Below are 19795 nucleotides of genomic sequence, written 5' to 3'. Positions count from 1 at the left end.
ATGGTGCTTCTTGATCCTCAGTGCTACTTTTACAAATGGATTGAGTATGTTAGTCCCCAGTTGGTGGGACTGAGAGTGTGGTAACAATGACTATAATCCCTAGCACTCTAATATTCACTGGGATGGTTGAGACAGGAGGATCATGAGTTCAAGACCAGCCTAAACTGCACAGTGAGACTTTGTCTTCAAAAGGGGATGGTATATTTTTATTTAAAAGGAAAGCAACACTTTGTCTTGTGGGCCAGTAACCTAGCACTTAGTGAATAGTACCTACTGCGTACAAAGAAACAGTCTGGTACACAGGAAGCAGAAAGATGAAAATAACACACTGACTTGAAGGACTTTACCATCTAGCACAGCAGCTAAGCGATTTTTACTATCTTAATAAAAGCAAGTTAGCAACATGGTAATTATTTAAATGATAAATTTGATTCACAGTCGGGCAGTGGTGGTACACGCCTTTAATCCCAGCACTCAGGAGGCAGAGGCAGGTGGATCTCTGTGAGTTTGAGGCTAGCCTGGTCTACAAGAGCTAGTTCCAGGACAGGCTACAAAACTACAGAGAAACCCTGTCTCAAAACAACAACAACAACTGATTCACCCCTAAGAAAGCCACTTAATATAGATAAAAGTACAGCTTGTCCAGCACTTCATAACGGAAAGACTATATAAGCATTTTATCACATTAGAAGTTAAAATAAACACCCTTTATAAATCATCTTACTCATTAGACAGATGACAAAGTTCAAACTGTAAGGCCAAGTCTCATAAGATTAAGAACTCCAAAGAGCACGCTATCATAATTCATCAGGTACAGATATCAATGACAAATTAGCAAAAAGAAATACCTCATCACTAAATCCTAACTCCATTGTTTAGTTTACCCTTATAAGAGCTATATACTAATGGACTGCAAAAATGGCTCAGTAGTTAAGAGCACTTGCTACTCAATCATTGAGGACCAGAATTCAGATCCCAGCACCCACATTGGGCAATTCACAAATACCTGGTAACTCCAGCTCCAAGGGATTAGGCACCCTCTTCTGGCCTCTGTGAGCACCTACACACACACACACACACACACACACACACACACACACATAAATGTGCCTACACTCACACATATACACACGAGTAAAATTATTTTTTATTTATTTATTACATATACCATGTTCTGCTTGCATGTATACTTGCAGACCAGAAGAGGGCACCAGATCTCATTACAGATGGCTGTGAGCCACCATGTGGTTGCTGGAAATTGAACTCAGGACCTCTGAAAGAGCAGCCAGTGCTCTTAACCTCTGAGCCATCTCTCCAGCCCAAATAAAATAAATTTTAAAAATTATATTATTCACTGGGCAGTGTTGGCAAACACCTTTAATCCCAGCACTTGGGAGGCAGAGGTAGGCGGATCTCTGTCAGTTTGGGGCCAGCCTGGTCTACAAAAGCCAGTTCCAGGACAACTAGAACTGTTACACAGAGAAACCCTGTCTCGAAAAATCAAAAAATAAAAACAAAAAAAAAAAACCTATTATTCAACCAGATATGGTGGGTTCATGCTTATGTTTGCACTTGGGAAACTGAGGCAGTAGAATAGCCATTGAGTTTAAGGCCAGCCTGAGTTAGAGAAACAGTCTCAAAATAAAAGGACAGGAACGGCAATTACATTTTTAAACTTCAGGGCTCACTGAGTAGAGGTAAAGTGGCTAGAATAACATAATTTCTGCCCTCACCATATCCTCACCATTTAGCTGAGAGGGGTATATTTCATGATTTCTTAGATATGACATCAAAAGTAGAGGAAACAAAAACACATTTCATACATCATCAAAATTATAAACTTTGTAACAAAAAAGCATAATCAACAGAAAGTAAAAAGACAACAGATAGAGTATTTATAAATCACTTTGCCTAAGGGATTATCCTGCAGAATATATATATTCTTTAGCACTGAGGAGGTATAATCAGGTAGATATCTGATAGTGAGCACCATCCTGATCTACATAAGGCATTCCAGGATGGCCAGAAATACAGAGACCCTGTCTCAAAAAACAAACAACAATGAAAGAATACATAAAAATTACAGCTCAAGAATCAAATCATCAATCATCAAAAAACAATTTCAGGCTGGGCGGTGGTGGCGCACGCCTTTAATCCCAGCACTCGGGAGGCAGAGGCAGGCAGATCTCTGTGAGTTCGAGACCAGCCTGGTCTACAAGAGCTAGTTCCAGGACAGGCTCCAAAGCTGCAGAGAAACCCTGTCTCGAAAAACCAAAAAAAAAAAAAAAAAAAAAACAATTTCATTTTAAAGTCCAGGCTAGGGATTTGATCAGTGGTGCTGCTCTGGCCTGGAATGTGTCCAGCTCCCCACATCCACGTGGTAGCTCACAGAGGTCTTTAACTCTGCCAGTTCCAGGCAATCTCTAGGGTTTTCTGCGACTCCAGGGCCAACAAACTAACAGTCCACATGGAAGGAAATCCAGGTGGGCTGGAGAGATGGCTCAGCAGTTAAGAGTACTGAGTGCTCTTCCAGAGGTCCTGAGTTCAATCCCCAGCACCCACATGGCAGCTCACAACTGTTTGTAACTCCAAGATCTGACACCCTCACACAGACATGCATGCAGGCAAAACACCATTGCACATAAAAATAAATTAAAAGAAGAAAGAGAAGGAGGAAATACGGTTCAACACAACTCAATAGCTGGTTGGTTCAAACTTCTAGAGTCTAACACCAGGTAGTTTACTGTAGGCCTGCTTCAGTACAGTACAATCTGGAATAAAAGTTTCTTGGTGTAACACAATCCCTTGTGCATGAGGAGGCATAATTACATCAAAACTCTTAGAGTACTTGTCACTTCTTCCATTAAGATGGGTTCAAAATGGGCTAACGTGTTACCTTAAGGGGCTAGGGGAGGGTCTTGTGTGGTCAAGGTCATACGGATAACAGAGTTTCTGATCCTGATTGTGGGAACTTAGGCGTGCCTCTGGTCATATTGGTAACACAAAAGTCACCTAGACTATTAAGTATCTCTAGTTCTGGTTGCGGGTGCTTGGGGGAGGCCCTGGCCATACAGATAATACAAAGGTTGCCTAGACTATAAGCCACCTGTGGTCCTGCGTGTGGGAGCTTGGTATGGTCTGGCCCTACAGAAAACACAAGGATCTCCTAAGATATTAGTCACCATTCCCAGCATTCCAGGCAGAAAATATCTTTTCCTTTTAAAAGACAACCCTTACTGTTTAACATTCCTGGTTTCCCTGGTGCTATCTGTGTGCACAAGGACCTTTGTTCTCCAACAGAAATCCAACACCCTCTTCTGGTCCCATGGACATACATGGGGCACAGACATCCATGCAGCAAAACATACAATTTTAAAACTTCACTGAAAGAAAGAAAAGGAGGAAAAGAGAAGGTCCACCAAAAAAAAGTCAAATTCAAGGAATGGTTAACTGCGATAGATAGATAGATAGATAGATAGATAGATAGATAGATAGATAGATAGATAGATGTGGGGGGGGGGGAGAAGCGGGTAGTTAGCTGCCAAGGCCCAAGGCCCAGAGGGAAGTGAATGAAAAGCTACAGAGTACAAAATTCACCTGGACAGATGAAAATAGTTCTAGAAACAAAAGACTGCATAATAACATGCAATTACTTAGTCAATGAGCACACACACACACACACAAACACACAAAGGTTTAAATGGTGAATTTTGTTTACTACAAAAAACAAAAGCGGTTCCTTGCACTCACATGGTGGCTCTCACAACTGTCTAACTCTCATTCCAGAAGACAAACACCTGTTCTGACCTCTCTACGAACCCTGCACAAATATGACACACAGATATACAGTCAGGTGCACACACATACACATAAAATAAAAATTCTAAAGTAGACAGGAGGCTGCGGCGCAAACCTTTAATCCCAGCACTTGGAAAGCAGAGGCAAGAGGATCTCAGTGAGTTTGAGGCCAGCCTGATCTACAAAGTGAGTTCAAGGACAGTCAGGACTGTTACATAAAGAAACACTTTCTAAAAACCAAAAATAAATAAATAATAGATAGATAGGTAGATAAATAATAAAAATTCTAAAGTAAACAAAGGCTAGGATAATACACTATCATTTATCAGTACAAATTTTAGGATTTTTGGATCATTTCTCCAAGAGTGGGGGCGGTGTTATTCAGCTTTTGGAGGGGTATAGAAGCATTTATTATAAAGCATTTCAACAAAACAGCTGGCATTAGGAGGCATAAGCAGGTGGGTCTCTGTGTGTTTAAGGCCAGCCTGGTCTATTTAGAGAGTAGCAAGACAGACAGAACTACAGAGAGACCCTCTCAAAAAAAAAAAAAAATGATAAAACCTAGACCCTCTCCCCCACTTCCAAGAAGTGACAGATTGGAGGAAATCATCCACAGAAAATGTGTACCAGCTGGGCAGTAGTGGTGCACACCTTTAATCCCAGAACTGGGAAGACAGAGGCAGGCAGATCTCTTCAAGTTCCAGGCCAGCCTGGTGTACAAGAGCTAGTTCCAGGACAGCTAGGACTGTTATACAGAGAAACCCTGTCTTGAAAAACTAAATAAAAAGAAAAGGGGAAAAAAGAAGAAGAAAATATTTAGTACAAGAGACCAAAGAAAGCACCAAGAGAAAACCCGGGGAGAAAAAAAACACAGGTGGTTAAGGGAACATGGTTCAAAAAGAAAACCACAGGGGGAATAAAAGGAAGGCAAAATCGAGTATGGTAGTGCACACTTGTAATCCCAGCATTTGGGAAACTGAGGCAGGAGGATCATTAAATTCAATCAAGAGCCTTTGCTAAATAAAACAAATGACAAGCAACTAAACAGCTTACTCAGATACTACTGAGGGGTCCACCACTCAGAAACAGTCTAAAACTGGAGTGGAAGCAAAGAATGGGACAAGAAGGCATGTAAACAAAGCACTGTAGAGAAGGTTCTGTCACTCATGAGATTTGGGTAGGAAAAAAAGCTGAAGAAAGTTCAAGTTGCCCACAACAACAATTTGCCTGTGACCAGCTCCCTCACCTGTTGTCATTTACCACCATAAGTAAGAAGATGCCAGAAAGACCTTTTCCTTCTTTGTTCAACACAGCATCTAATTTGCCCTCTTAGCCAGGTACCAAACCAAAGGTTAGAGTATGCACCTCGCCCTAAAGAGGTTTACAAGGCTCACTTGCAAACAGTGACATCAACAAGGGACAAAACAAACCAAAGTTACTAAGAAAATACAGCACAAAGTTTGCTACCAGAAATGAAATGCTAGATCTTGAGGCATGACCAAGATCTCAGTACTTAAAAAACAATTTTACCAAGACGCCTGGACTGCACCTCCAAACCAATCTTTGAGTCCTTTCCAAAACACAGCTTCATTCACCCTGATCCCCTTTACTCACATGACCTTCCTCACTCAACTCCCTGCTTTTAGACACCCGCAAATTCAAATCTTCTCTAAGCACCAACAAGAAATAAAAAGCTGCTCAGATTATGAAAGGCCCTACAATGGCTTCTTACAGCTTTAGAATAAAATCTAAACACAGTCATGTGTAACCTGGTGTTTGCCTTCCCTGATGACCTTACAGGAGACCTCCCTACTTCAGTACTCAATACAAAGATGCCTTTAAACCTCTAGGCTTCCCAGCACTGAGCCAATGCTCAGGCCATTTATACCTGTTAAGGACCCTATTCCTTTATTCCTTTCTAGGTTTGGGCCATTACACTTACATCGTCACCTTCAACAAGCAGGACTCTGTGCTGTCACTAATGTGACTTCCTAAAAAAATTCAAGACCGTTTTTACCAGTTACTCTGGCTCTCCACATCTGGGTTAGATCTCCATCACTGAATTAAGTCTCACTTCACATATGGTTAATTTGAGAAGCCGTGGAATATACAAGTAGACCCATGTGGCTCAGGAAGAGACATCTCCGCTCAAAATAAGGAGCTGGATGTTAGCGGCAAAGGTTGATAGCAGAGGTAGAGGTGTTCAGCTCAATGGCAGATCATCTGACCAGTGTGCACAGGCTCTAGGTTTGTTTCCCCAACACCACAGGGGAGGGGGCACTGATGAAAGAAGGCACAAGGTAGTGATTCTCAACTGGGGAAAAGACACCCCTCATCTCTGATCAATATATAAAATTTTCTGAGGGGAATGGAGGTGGTACCACGTAACTGGTGCTAAAAACCAATGCACTCAGGATACAATCATATGCAGAAAAGGGAAAGGATCTAAGTACAGAGGGGAAAAAACAGAATAATATCACGATTCCCCAACACTTACATGCCCTTTTATGCTTTTCTCTCCTTTTCCTGTCACATGACTTCAGTTCAAAAGCCAGCACCTTCCAGAACTTCCAGACTTATCCTCATAAACGTACTAACACCCCCACCCAAGCTTCCACAAGCTTCTGTTGTTTGCATTATATACAATTTGTCCCAGACAGGTGTCATGTATGGCACGCGTCGGAATCCCAACACTCAAGAAGCTTAAGCTAGCTTGGGCTTTATAGTGAGATCCAGTCTGGGGAAAAAAAGGACAAGACACTAGAGAAGCTTCCGGTCCTCAAAGAAAAGAGGATTTTTTAAAAACTACTTTCTAACTTAATGAGTCAGGACATAGAAACAGTTGAGCAGAGGTACGAATGATATCCCCACTCAATCCTTTTGTAAACCAAAATAAATTCCGTTTCTTAAAGTAACATCCACCTGTAGTCTTTAAAAGTCAGTGCTAACCACACAATCTCCTTTTCAAGAACGCCTATCGGAAAGATACAATAGACAATACAGTGATGTGAGCATAAGTTTACATTATAAATTATCGTGAATTCTATACAAAACACATAAAAAATGTTATGAAGACGAAGAACATAAAGACTATCAACCGTCGGTTAGAGCCAACCGCTGAATTACTGGGAATGACCACTGCTTGCAATCCAAGGTTATGGATGCAGCCACTCAACATTTTTTTTCTCCCAAGTTCTACGCACAAATTCCTTTACAAGTAAAAGGCGGGGCACTGACATCGCAGGCCTGCAATGCCCGCCCTCGGGAAGCTGAGGCAGGATGCCCGAACATTCCAGGCCAGCCTGGGCTACTTAGCAAGACCCGGTCTCGGTAACAAAAAGTCAGCATCAAGACCCTAACGCCAACCCCTGAAAACTAAGAGGAAAATCAGTCCAGTTAGGCAGTGAGGGCGGCTGAGTGATCTTAAAGTCCAGATTAACAAACTCCCAGCCACAGGTCTACACGGGTGTGGCGCACCTTAGAGGACAAGAGCGTTGGAGAACAGGAAGCGGCGACTCCCACACTCCGTGGGTCGGGCTGGAACGCCAGCTCCCCCCACCCCGACCTCAGGCCGCGGAGGGGGGGGGGGAGGGGAGCGGCCGGCAAAATTCCGGGGAACAATCGCTTCCCTAAAACACCCCACCGCCGGACCGCCAGGGCCACGCTACGGTCGCCTCAGTGGGGGGAGGCGGCCCGAGGCGCGACGCCGGCCCCGCGAGCGAGCGCGCGCCCTGCTCAGGGAACAAAGTTGAGAAACTCGAAGGAGAAAAGTTTCCCGAGGAAGCGCTGCGCCGCTCGCTCCGCTTCCCGAGCGTCGGGCTCCGCCCGCCCAGGCCCAAGCTGCTCCGGGAAGCCGCCCCGGCCCGACGCTCCCCAGGGCGGCGGCCGCCCAAAGCGGGCGCAGTCGCCCGGGACCCCCGGCCTGAGGAGACCCTCGGCCCAGCAGGGGCCCCGCGCGCGCCCCGAGGGAGGGTAAGAAGAGTTACCTGCGGTGAGCGAGGCGAGCGCGGGACGACTCCTGAGGCGCCAAGCCGACGGCCGCCGCTTTGTCTCCCGCCCGTCCGGCTCCCAGGAGGAAATGGGCCGCCCTGCGCCCCCGCCCCCGGCCCGCCCCGCGCCGCGCCCGCTTGCCCTTCCCGGCACCTCCCTCCGCGAGCTCTTCCCGGCGCCTCCCGAGGCCTCCAAGCCGCTCGTCCCGGCCTGGCGCTTTCGTGGGGGATGGTAGCCCGGCAACTCTAAGCCGGGACCCCCAGAAGGCCTTTTTGTATGGCCTCGGGGCGCGTAGAGCCGGACCCCCGACGGGAAGGAGGGGCGGCGACTCAGGGAACAGCCCGCGGCCCGGGAAGGCGGGCGGAGGGCAGGTGAGTCACGGCTCCCAGCTCAGGTGAGTCTCGGGGCGCGGCCCCGGAAGGCCCCGCCCCGTCCGGCTCCCAGGGCCCTGCGTGGTGACGCGGGGTCCTGCTGGCTCACTCCTGTGGCGACTGTCATCCTGTCCCCTAGTCCAAGGCGCCCAGAAAAGGGGGCAACCTAGGAGAAACAACTCCAAGTAAATGTTCCACGGCTCCGGGCACGCTGGAACGGGAATTCGACTCTCAGAACCTGTTTTTGTGGTTTTTGTTTTGGTTGTGTTATTTTATTTTTGAGGTAGGATCTCACCTAGGTCAAGCTGATCTTGAACTGGCTGTATCGGTAAGAATGGCCTAAAACTTTTTTTTTCTTTTTTCTTTTTTTTTTTTTTAACATTTGAGCAAAGAGGTAGAAATCAGGACAATCGCCTGGCGGTGGTGAGTTCGAGGTGGTCTACAGAGTGAGTTCCAGAACAGGCTCCAAAGAGAGAGAGACAGAAAGAAAGAGAAAGATGGATTGTACAGGTCTCAGTGATAGAGTGCTTGCCTACTATGCCCTGGGTTCAGTCCTCAGCACTACAGCACTACAAACTACAAAAAGACCATTCATGTCCAACTATATTCTATTCTGTTTCTAGCTTTGGGGTTTGAAAGAAAGTGGCCCCCAAATGAAGTGGCCCTATTGGGAGGTATGGCTTTGTCATCTCATTGGAGGGAATGTGTCACTGTGGGGGTAGGCTTTGAGGTCTCCTATGCTCAAGCTACCCCCGGTGTGGACACAGACTCCTTCCTTTTCCTTGTGGATCAAGGTCTAGAACTTTCAGCTCTTTCTCCAGCACCGTGTCTGCCTGCATGCTGCCATGCTTCCCACCATGACAATAAAGGACTGAACCTCTGAAACTATAAGCAGACCTCCATTAAATATTTTTGTTAGTAAGAATTTCCACTGGCAGGCGTGGTGTCACGGGTTTAATTCCAACACTCGGGAGACAGAGGCAGGTGGATCCCTGTGAGTTTGATACCAGCCTTGTCTACAGAGTGAGTTCCAGGACAGCCAGGGCTACACAGAGAAACCCTGTCTTGAGAAAAAAAGAGTTGCTGTGGTCATGGTGTCTGTTCACAGCAATAGAAATCCTAACTAAGACTCCTGTTACCCATGCTTCTAATCCCAGTGTTCTGGAGACAGAGGCAGACTGATTTCCATGAGTTCAATCAAGGCCAACCTGGTCTACATAATGACTTCCGGGTCAGTCAGAGCTACATAGTGAGATGAGCCTGTCTAAAAAATAAAGTTAAAAAAAAAAAAACTTGCAAATAAAAAACACCATACATAAAAATAATTAGATTAAGTCAAGTAAGTAAATAAATAAACAAGAAGAAAAATAGCATGAAGGGATCTTGAATTCAGGAAGCTTTAAGAACTGCTGTGTCCTGGAGCCCAGTGGCTGTCTTTTTCTGTGTGTTGTCAAGCCATTGATGAATGTCTTATCTAGACTTGACAAGAACTATGCTGAAAAGTCCAGGATTATGTTACCACCTTAAACCTTTTCCCTGAGTTTGAGGCTCAGCATATTCAGTTCTCTGTTTGATGCCTCTCCATATTTGGCTTCTGATAGGCATTTCAGCTTGTCAAACTTTCCATGACGACATATCTAAAACTGCTTTTCTGATAACTCCCCAGCCCTGCTCACCCCACAGCAGGGTCATAGCCTTAGCTAGAAGCTCTAATTCAGAAACCTTGGCGTTGACTGGAGAGGTGGCTCTTTGGTTAGAGCCTTTGTTTCTCTTACAGAGGACCTATATTCAGTTCCCAGAGCCCACGTGGTGACTCACAACCATCCATAATTCCAGTTCCAAGGGATCTATTCTTCTCACCTCCACAGGCATCAGGCACATATGTGGTACACATACATGTATGCCGGCATGATTATAAAATAAAATGTACCTTGACTGCTCTTTCTCTCACATGTTTTTACGTGATTACTTCAATATGTGCTCAGAATCCACCAAGCTTTTAGCATCGCCACTGTTCCCGTCCTGAACTGAGTCAGCACCATCATCCCACTGCCTGAGTTTCACAGGAGACTCCTAACCTGTCTCCCTCCCCCTGCCCACGCCATACTCATTCCAGCCTTAGTTCTGCAGCCTGGGGGGGTGATCCTGTAAAACCTAAGTCCCACACTGTCACCAGCTCTGCCCAAAACCTCCAGTAGCTCTCACCCATCCGAGCAAAAGCCCAAGTCCTTATAAGGCCTCCAGTGGCCTCTTTACCATTCCAGGGTAGGCCATTGCCTGAGGGCCTTTTCTTTCTCCTGGAATGCTGTCCTCCAAATCCATCCTGACTCACTCCCTTGTCTCTGCCAGGGCTTTGCTCAGGTTTCCCCAGTGAGACTTCCTCTCAGCTGCTGTATCTAAAATTGCAACCTCTATCACCTTGTGCCCTATCATTTTGAGTACATATTCTCAATTGTATATATGATATATAAAGTCATATATATGATGGCATATATGGTTCGCTGCTTTTTCCTGACTTCTTTTACCAAAATTTAAGCCTCATGAGGGCTAGAATTTGTATCTTTGGCGCCTAGGTTAGTACTTGGAACACAGCAGGCCCCTCAGTGAGTACTTATTGACTGAAATGTGCAGAGACGGTGGTGGGATGAGTTTTCTTCTTGACCAAGGAAATGTGGGTAGGAATAGGAAGCAAAGTACAAGTACAGTTTGAAACAGTATCACTTAAGAGGCTAAGGCTACTTTGGTTTGTTTTCAGGCTTTCTGAGGAGGAGGATAGAGGGTTGTCTCCCTGGGGAAGGGATTTTCACAACAGCTCTCTGCTGAGTGGCATTCCTAGTCCATTTTTTACTTTTTCTTTTTTTTTCAGTTTTGTTTTTTTGAGCCAGGGTATCTCTGTGTAGCCCTGGCTGTCCTGGAACTCACTATGTAGATCAGACTGGCCTCAAACTCTCAGAGATCCACCTGCCTCTGCCTCCTGAGTGCTAGGATTAAAGGAGTGTGCCACCACCGCCTGGTATCATGTCTCACTTTTCATCTTATATTTTTAAGTTACATTCATTTATTTTGTTCTGTGGGGAGGGGAAAGTTGTGCCACAGTGTATGTGTGGAAGTCAAAGACAACTTTGGGGCATCAGATCTCTGCTTCTATGGTGTGAGTTAGAAATCAAACTCAGGTCTTTGAGCTTGATATCAAGCCTTTACCTGCTGAGATGTCTTACTAGCCCTGCTGATAGGTGTTTTTTGTTTTTGTTTGTTTGTTTGTTTTGATTTTGTTTTGGGGTTCTTTTTGTACCCTGATAGTAGGTTTCTCTGCTGACCCAGAAAGCCAGATCAAGCCAAATTAAAAAAGGCCAGGTTTATTGAACCAACTGCTGGGGGGGGGGTGGGGGGGCGCTTAAATATCCTGAGGGTGATCTTGAGCTTTTTGAGGAGCCTAGACTTTTGTTTGATTTTTTTCCTGGGGAGGGTGGTTTGGAATGGGGAGGAGTGGGGCTGAGGCGGAGTTTCCAGCTAGACAGCCTGACCTTCTTGGATATATAGGCACTGGTTCAAATCTGGCTACTTCCTGTTAGCAAGGGAGGATGTGGGGAGGGAGAGTTGGTGGGCTCACACTCAATGGGAAGATGTGGGTGAAGAAGCCTATGACCTCAGGAATCTGTTTCTTGAGGAAATGGAGAAGGCAAATTGCTAGGAGGACAAAACAGATTACTAGCACCAGCCCTATGACTGGGACTCGTCATGGGAAAAGTTGGAGACTACTGTTGGGGACTGCAGACCTTCAAACCCTGAGTTTTCTATGACCCCTTGCCTGCCAGAGTACGAGACCCTCATGAGTTCCTGATGACAGGGGAGTGGTTTCTGGTGGACTTGCAGCTGAAAAGTCCCGAGAGCTAGGGCGTGGCCACTAGTCAAGGAGAGCCCCATATAAGCTGCCCTGGAACACAATAAATGGGGCATTCCTGTTTCAAGGATGACGTGTGTGTGTGTGTGTGTGTGTGTGTGTGTGTGTGTGTGTGTGTGTGTGTGTGTGTGTTTTAATCTCCATCCCCTTGCCCAACTCACGAACCATGGCGTGGTAGACAGGTGGGGCAGAACAGGTGGACTGCACAGACTGCCAGAAAGAATGGACCAGAGGAGATATGTCCTGGTTGTACGGAAAACACTAGGGTGAATGAGCAGGACACAAGAGCAGATATGTTCTTCATTAGAACATGGGAAGGAGTGGGGCCCGAGGCAGAGTGTCCAGCCAGACACCTTCCACTTATGTTTTGAGATCGTCTCTAACTAACCTGGAATTTGCTATTTTAACTGGGTTAGCTAGCTAGTGAACTGCCAGGATCCACCTGTATCCACCAGGGTTGGGTTTACAGATACTGCCTTGCCTAACTTTTATGCCCGTGCTGGGGATCCAAACTCACACCCTTATGCTTATGAGCAAGCACTCCATCCACTGAGCTGTCTCCCCACCAGGAGTTCATTTTCTTTCCCCTCCATTGTAAGATACTTCATCTTTGTCTGGTGGATTGGTTGGTTGGTTTCTTTGTTTTTTGTTTTCTCCCATAATTTAGCCAGTACATTAATGTGAAGCATAAAACACACATTAAACTCTTTGTAGGGGCTGTGGAGATAGTCAGTGGCTGCTCTCCCAAAGGACCCAGGTTTAATTCCCAGAACCTACACAGCAACTTAGGACTGTCTGTAACCCCAGTTCCAAGATCTGATGCCTTCTTTGGCTTCCAGGCATGGTGTGCTTCACAGACATAATCCAGCCAAAACACTCATACACATAATTAAAGGAAAAACGTTAAAATTATTTGCACGGGTCAGGAGAAAGGGGCAGCAGAATAAACACAAGTTCAGCGCTACATAGCTAAATAGCAGCTATTTTTGCTTCTTGGTAGTATCTACCTTTAATCCTAGCAGTCACGATGCAGAGGCAGGAGGATTGCTGTGAGATGAACACTGTCCTGGTCTACCTAGAGAGTTCCAGGACACCCAGGGATACATAATGTGACCCTGTCTCAAAAAGGGAGGGAGGGAGGGATAAAAAAGGAAATAGCATGGTGGTACACACCTGTCTGTGATCCCAGCCCTCAGGAGGCTAGCACAGGAGGATATGAATTCAAGGGCAACTGACCTACAAAGAAGGGAGGCCGAGCTAGGAATTTACCTTAATGGTATAGTAGACGCCTAACACAAGTCCAGCTTCCCAGTAAAGCTGGAAAATAAGAGATTTGTAGACAGAATTAAGAGCCATGGATATAGGAAGGAAACCAAGCATTTAAACCAAGGACTTGGTTGCTGATGTCAACTCATGGCATCTGGGTTGAAGCTTCAGACATCACCAAATTTTACCTTGCTGAATATAGTTCACACACACAGTTTATGCTGCACTGAGAGAAACACAGGTCAGTCAGCAAGAGCACAGGAGATAATGAAACAGTAGTACTGACTTTGGGGCTTTTTCCGTGCTCACTACTCACTTCCATCCTTAGGAGTGCTTGCTCCCATTTTAATAAGCGATTTCTCTCCCATGCCTGACTGAAAAGGTACAACTTTTTTCTGTCTTTCCTAGCAGCTGCCAGGATTTTAACCTAAACCATGTTGTTTTTTTCTTAAACTCTTAGTATAATTGTTCTTGGGGTTTAAAAAAGGAAACAGTCATATCAAAATGTCAATAAAGATGAATGAGCAAAGATCATTTTGTAGAGTCTCTGCACTGTGAACACTTCGTCATTATTTACCTACATCATGCTGGCAAAATGATTCACAATCTACAAAGCACTTTCCTGGCTGTTATCGCCTTTGAGACACCCACACCCTAAGGAGGGCAGAATGGTAAATAAAATTCAAGAGGGATAAAGAACAAGAACCAGTTCTGCAGCTTATAATAAAAGTTGCAAAATCTTGAGCTGGGTGTGTTGATTCATGCCTGTAATCCCAGCATTGGAGGTGGAAACAGGAGGGTCATGAGTTCAGGGCCAGCCTGGGCTACAAGAGACCCTGTCTTAGGTAACAGCAGGGGGTTTCCTCCATGTTTGTAGAGCTTGGTCATCCTCAACTAAATCACCAAGGAAACTTTTTAAAAAATATACCTCGGTACCACCTCTAGTAACTCAAATTCAAATCTTCAGGAGGGAGTTAGCATTTTTAAAAGTCTCTCAGGATGACTCTGGTGTTTAAACCAGAGTTGAGAATCATTAATTCATTGCATTGTCTCAGTCTCAGCAGAGTCATAAAAGCTTAAGATGCACTTATTAATGTGTTCATCCCCAATAATTTTTTAATACTCTGAATGATGAAAACTAACCACTCTTGTTTCCTGTGTCCTTGTTTTTGTATAGTAGCCTTGGGTCATGAGGAACTGAGTCAGGCTGTAGGGGCAATAGCCCCTAGCCATAAAGGCTTGGCCCCAGCCTGATCTGTCCCCCTCCACCTGTACAAACAATATTCCCAGATATCGAAAACAACCTACCCTACTCCCAGTTAAACCACAAAAAATTAACTATAACTAATGGAGGAGTGTCTATGTGTTACTTTCATTAATAAAAAAACTGCCTTGGCCCTTTAAGAGGACAGAAAATTAAGTAGGCGGAGTAGACAGAACAGAATTGTGGGAGAAAGGAAGCAGAGTTGGGGAGACACTTCAGGCAGTCACCATATGCAGTCGCCATGCCTCTCCTCTCCGAGATGGACGCAGGTTAAGATATCTCCCGGTAAGCGACCACCTCGTGGTGCTACAGGGATTACTAAATATGGGTTAATTAGCCAATAAGAGGCCGAAACTAATGGGCCAGGCAGTATTTAAAAGAATACAGTTTCCGTGTAATTATTTCGATGTAAAGCTAGCTGGGTGGTGGAACGCAGCCCCGCCGTTCCTTCTACATGTAACTTCCTGGTAACTCATGCATGTGTGTATGTATATATGCCTGGCCCTCAGCCCCTCTGAATGTGCTCAACCTTCATCCTACAGGAAGATTGAACCTCCTCAATATTCCAATAAAGCAGACTCAGACTACTGAGATGGAATCTGCCTGCTTCTCGCCTTCATTTTTCTTATACTTATTGTAGACCAGACTCAGTGCTCAAAGTGCCATTGTTCCTTCCCACCTCTTCACTGTCCTAAGACAGTTACTGTTATATATATATATATATATATATATATATATATATATATATATATATAATATTTTAGAGAACAAAGGCTTAGGTTATCCTGGGAGTATGGCAGCACTGAGCCAGAGATCAACTAGAATCCAGAAACAATGCTTTTCTTTTAAGATTTATGTATTTTTACTTTATGCATAGGAAGGTTTGCCTACATATGTATGTATGCCACATGCATGCCTATACCTGATAAAGCTGGAAGAGGACATCCAAGCTCCTGAAACTGAAGTTAATCTCTTTGAACTAGAGGTATAAATGATTGTGAGCCACCGGGTGGGGGCTGGGAGCTGAACCCCAGTTCTCTGCAAGAGCAGCAAATACTCTTAACTGCTGAACCATCTGCCCAGCCTTGCAACTGCACAGGAGACATTGCATCCTCCTGGAACTGGAGTTACAAGGGGTTGTGAGCCACCTAATATGGCTGCTGGGAACTGAACTGTCCTCTGCAAGAGCAATATATGCTCTTAATTGCTGAGCCATCTCTCCAACACCAGAACCAAACTGCCGTTTTTCCCAAATAGTGCCTTGGTCTCTGAACAGCCAGTGTCACACTTTTTTTTAAGTGCAGAGTCTGTTGGGGATTGAACTTGGTTCATCAGATTTGGTGGCAAGCACCTTTACCCACTGAGCCTTCTTGCTAGCTCAATGTTGCTTTTTAAAATTTGCTGTGAAGCCACATTCAGAGTAGTTTTCATGCCAAGACTGTGGCTTGTGAGAACAATGCAAATGTGTGCTGCTGTGCTGTATACACTTGGTCTTTGTGCACAGCGTCAAGAAGGGGACAGGAGACGTGGGGGATTTGGAGGGCCCAGTGCGGAACTTCCCACACGTCTGTTCTAGGCCTGTTCTAACAGAACGTCACGGGTTTGAAATGGTGAGTTAAACTTGGGTCTTGGACACTTAGGGGAGATGTTTAAGCATCTCTTTACTTTTTGTTATTCATCTTTCTTACAAAACTGCATTCAAGAATTAGTTCTTAAAAGCAGCAGGAGTGGGTATTCACTCTTTCATCTCTGATCTGATCAAAGCTGTGCACATAAAAACAAGTGCTTCCCACCCCTTTCATGTTCGTATTTTTGTTGATAACAGCCTGGGTAGAGAGCCTGTGTGGGAGAAAGTTAAAAGACTGACAACAGCAAGATCACACCTAAAAAAACGTCATTATGAAGGAGAAAGAGACTGAGGAGGGAGGCTGTGCTTTGTTTCTGTCTTTAAAGTTCCAGTGGGCTTTATTGTGGAAACCTGGCTCTGTGTATTCAACCATTCTAAAATTTTTCTTTGTATGGCATTTTCAGACTTTCATCAGGGTATGAAAAGGGCTATCAAAATAAGAATTGTTGCATTGTACTATAAACTGAATTAAATTAATACATTTTAGATCTCAGGTGCATTGCAAATGAGTCATCTGTCTTCATTCATTGTTTCTGTTGCTCACCAACAATTCTTTTCTTGGTTCCAAGAAACTTGAAGAGGAAAAAAAGCCTGCTATACTAGAGCACGGGCACATATACGGCAGGAATCTTTCTGTGCCCCACAGGTCCAGTATAGGCGTTATGAAAGTAGTAGGACATAAAGGAGAAGCCAAGGCAGTCCCTATTTTTGGTTCACCCATGTTCAGATTGGTTGTGGGTTGGTTGGTTGGAGTCAGACAATCTGAGCTTGCCATGAGACTCCCAGATCCTGGGTTTTGATGTTGGATCTGGCAAAGCCATATTTCGTCCTGGCACCCTCCATCAGCTCTTGGCAGGCCAGATTCTTCATTTCTTTAATCACAATATATCAGTCTTCTGTCTGATTGTAAGTATGACAGGACCTGCCCTCTGTCACAAATGGCTATTGTATTCATTCATCTATCCATTTAATTTGCTCAGTCAAATATTTTTAAACTGAGCATGGTGACTCAAACCTCTCTCATCATTGTGTTCGGGAGGCTGAGTCAGGACGATTCCTGAAAATTCAAAGCCACCTAGGTACAAAGTTAGACCCTGCCTTTAAAAAAGAAAAAGGGAGGGAGGGAGGGAGGGAGGGAGGGAGGGAGGGAGGGAGGGAGGGAGGGAGGGAGGGAGGGAGGGAAGGAGAAGCACCTACTATGCCTACACATTGTACTAAGAAAAGCATATACACTGGGCTACAGATGTCCTGAACTTACTTTCCAGAGAGACAGACATGTAGGAAGTAGGTAACAAATGAGCAGTATGCCTTCAGACGGTCAGTGCTAGCAACAGTGGAGAGGGGTGCACACATGCAGGGCTCAGAAAAGGCTTTGTTGAAAAGATAATGTCTGAGCTGAGGCCTGAGTGATTGGAATAATCCCCACAGTGGAAGGAATGTCCAGAGGAACAAAAATAAGTACAAAGTGTGAGCACTCCTGTAATCCCAGCACTCAAGGAAACAGAGGCATGTGATCTGTGAATTCTAGGACAGCCAAAGCTACATAGAAGACCCTGTCTCAAAAAAACAAGCAAGCAATAGTGAGTAGGGATAAGCCTAACAGTAATAAGGACAGAAAAGCAGGCAGGAGACAAATCATTCAAGGTCTTTAGGAGATGGTAAGGACTGAGGACCTGGTGGTACAGTGCTGTGATATAGGCATGGGAAACACATGCAAGGTTAAGTGATCAAGCTCAATTTGTAGTTTTGGGTTTTGGGGAGGTGGTTGTTTTTGTTGTTTTGTCTTTTGAAATAATGTCTTGCCGGACCGAGGTGGTGCATGCCTTTAATCCCAGCACTCTGGAGGCAGACCTAGGCAGATCTCTGTGAGTGCAAGGCCAGCCTCATGAGTTCCAGGAAGACCCCAAAGCTGCACAGAGAAACCCTCTCTCAAAAAAAAAAAGAAAGAAAGAAGGAAAAGAAAGAAAGAAAGAAAGAAAGAAAGAAAGAAAGAAAAGAAAGAAAGAAAGAAAGAAAGAAAAGAAAGAAAGAAAGAGTGTCTCAAGTAGCACAGGCTGGGTTTGAACTCCTAATCCCTAATCCTAATTACGGGCCTGTGCCACCGTGCCTTCCCTTATCCCCTCTACCCCATCCCCAAAATTGAAATCTAAGCATATAGTATGTGCTTGTTCCATGGCTTCTCTACTGAGGAGGCCATGGCAGATGGGGAGAAATCGCCTGAATCCAAGAGAAGTTTTCATATTGTTTTGGTTTTGCTTTTGCTTTTACTTTTTTGGATGCCTAGTAGTCCAGCAACAGGCCAGGTAAACAATGAATTCACAGTCTTCCTCCCAACAAGGAATGTGTTGGTTAGTTTTTGTCAAAGCAGTAGAAGCTAGGGTCTTTTGGAAGAGGAACCTCAATGGGAAAATACCTTCATCAGATTGCTAGTAGGTAAGTCTGTAGGGCATTTTCTTGATTAATGATTGATATGGAAGGACCCAACCCACTGTGGGTGGTGCCATTCCTAGGTTATATAAGAAAGACTGAGCAAGCCTTGGTGAGCAAGCCAGTAAACAGCATTCTGATGTGGGACTCCCCTCTGTATGCTATGAATACGATTGGTTAATTAATAAAGAAAACTGGCTTGGCCTGATGGGTAAGTAGAACTGCAGGCCGGGGCCAGGGACAGGTATGGGACACTAAACTGAATGCTGGGAGAAACGGGGTGGAGTCAGAGAGAAACCATGGAGCCGCTGCCAGAGACCAGACATGCCAAAACTTTGCTGGTAAGCCACTGCCATGTGGCGATACACAGATTAATAGAAATGGGTTAAATATGTAAGAGCTAGCCAATAAGAAGCTAGAGCTAGACCAAGCAGTGGTTTAATTAATACATTTTCTGTGTGATTATTTCGGGTCTGAGCAACCGGAAGTGAACAAGCGGCCTCCATACAACAGCATTCCTCCCTGGTTTCTGCTTCACTTCCTGCCTCCAGGTTCCTGCCCTGGCTGCCCTCAGTAATAGAGTGTGACCTGAGAGCTGTAAGATAAAGGAAACCCCTTCCACTCCAAGTTGCCTTTACTCTAGTGTTTCATAACAGCAGTAGACTAAGGCTAAGACATGGGTTTACCAGGTCGCTGGGGGGATAGAGAAGTGCTGTGGCGGGAGTGACCGACCGCCATGTGGTGTGGAGTCCAAAGGAGTTCATTTATGTAGTGAGCAGTCCTCTTCTAAACGGTGATACGCTGGTGAGATAAACAGGTAAGGCGCTCCCCTCGCGCTGCTTAGGGAGTGCTGAGGGAAACAGTCTGTAAGAAGGGCCCCGAATAACGAATGAGGGTTCAGGACAAACTGTTTGAGCTAACACCTGAAGGCCCAGGTGCTGGAAAGGAAGTTAGGGAAGAGGACTGTGGTTGGGAAGGTTCTGGCTCTAAGCTGAATCCCAGAGGAACAGAAGTTAGCCCGGTGAAGAGGAATTGTACAGCAAAAAGCAGCATCCCGTAACAGCAGCATAGCCTGGTCAGAGGCATGGGGTAGCAGAACACAGTGTACTGGGGAAACAGCAAGTGACATATGGTTGGCTGCAATATGGAAA

At 45.1% G+C, this 19795-nt stretch overlaps 1 protein-coding gene across 1 annotated transcript in view; it reads right to left on the bottom strand.

Moving 5' to 3' along the window:
• The window catches only part of Ctnna1 (catenin alpha 1), a 127907-nt gene extending 119987 nt beyond the window's left edge, over positions 1–7920 (bottom strand). Inside the window, exon 1 of the mRNA XM_038329399.2 lies at positions 7785–7920. The gene's annotated coding sequence lies outside the window, so the exon portion shown is untranslated. The remainder of the gene's footprint in view (positions 1–7784) is intronic.
• Positions 7921–19795: the final 11875 nt, after the last annotated feature.

The sequence above is a fragment of the Arvicola amphibius genome, chromosome 5, assembly GCF_903992535.2.
Source record: "Arvicola amphibius chromosome 5, mArvAmp1.2, whole genome shotgun sequence".
NCBI classification, from domain to species: Eukaryota; Metazoa; Chordata; class Mammalia; order Rodentia; family Cricetidae; genus Arvicola; species Arvicola amphibius.
The sequence above is the reverse complement of the archived record's forward strand: the minus strand, read 5'-3'. Positions and strand labels throughout refer to the sequence as shown.